The sequence below is a fragment of the Eurypyga helias genome, unplaced genomic scaffold, assembly GCF_000690775.1.
Source record: "Eurypyga helias isolate BGI_N326 unplaced genomic scaffold, ASM69077v1 scaffold32502, whole genome shotgun sequence".
In the NCBI taxonomy this organism is placed as follows: Eukaryota; Metazoa; Chordata; class Aves; order Eurypygiformes; family Eurypygidae; genus Eurypyga; species Eurypyga helias.
Genome location: NW_010234600.1, coordinates 10,722 through 11,762, shown reverse-complemented (window position 1 = coordinate 11,762; position 1,041 = coordinate 10,722).

Below are 1,041 nucleotides of genomic sequence, written 5' to 3'. Positions count from 1 at the left end.
AAACCATTCCCTGATTCTATGAAAGAGGGGAAAAATGAAAAGGAAGCACCATGGAAGAGATTAACAGATACATTGCTGGGGCTGCAGAAGGGAGATTTACAGCGGAGATTGCTTCGCAAACTGGGTTTGTCTGTGTTTCGGGGCTGGCAGCCCCGCTCTGACACACCTCCGGGCTAAGACCCCCACGGTGAAGGGCTGCAGGGGTTAGAGGACACACAGCCGCACTCGGAAGCACGTTGCATTTTTCAATACAAGGGAAAGAATTTCCCCCTAATGGCTGCAAAACCCTCCATCTGAATGTACATCCAGGCTGTGGGTAAATGATGCCTCGTTAATTATTCATTATGTATTAATTACGAAGCCCGATAATAACAGGATCATTGTTCATGACACCCAATGTCTACACAGCATGCTAATTAGGGCCCAGGGGTTGTCTTCTCCCTCCCTCTTATCCGCACTCTGGGCAGCTGCTCTGAGCACGCTTATCTCCCCTCTGCTCCTGGCCGAGCACTCCGCGACTGGGAAGCGGCTTCTCCTCAGCGCCGGCCTCCCCGGGAGAAGGCAAACCACGCGTCCGCCCTCCCTCGCACAGCGACAGGCGCGGGCAGCATGGTCGCAGCGGCGCCGGAGCCGACTCCGCGGGAAGAGTTCTGTGAAAGACCAAGAGCTTCTCCGGGAGAGGGGAAGCGCGAGGCTGGGCTGGGCGCTGGGGCGCGCGCTTTCCGCTCCCGAGAACTCACAACACACGGAAAGATGAACCTGTCTATTACTGATCAATGGCCCGACGTCTGTCTCGGAGAGCACCGAGGTCTGGAAAGGGTTCCAGCCTGTGCCACGTCCAGAAGGATCAGGTCCCAAACGTTACGTGAGACCAGGACACTCCGGCATCAGCCTGTCGGAGATTCCCCTCCCGCCGCAGGGCATGGGAAAGCTTTCTCTAAACGTGCCGGGGAAGACTCTCTGCCCTTCACAGAGGTCAGCAGCTCCCTGGCTTAGCTCCGAATCGCAGGCGAAGCGCCAGGCACGGCTCCGGAGGCCCCG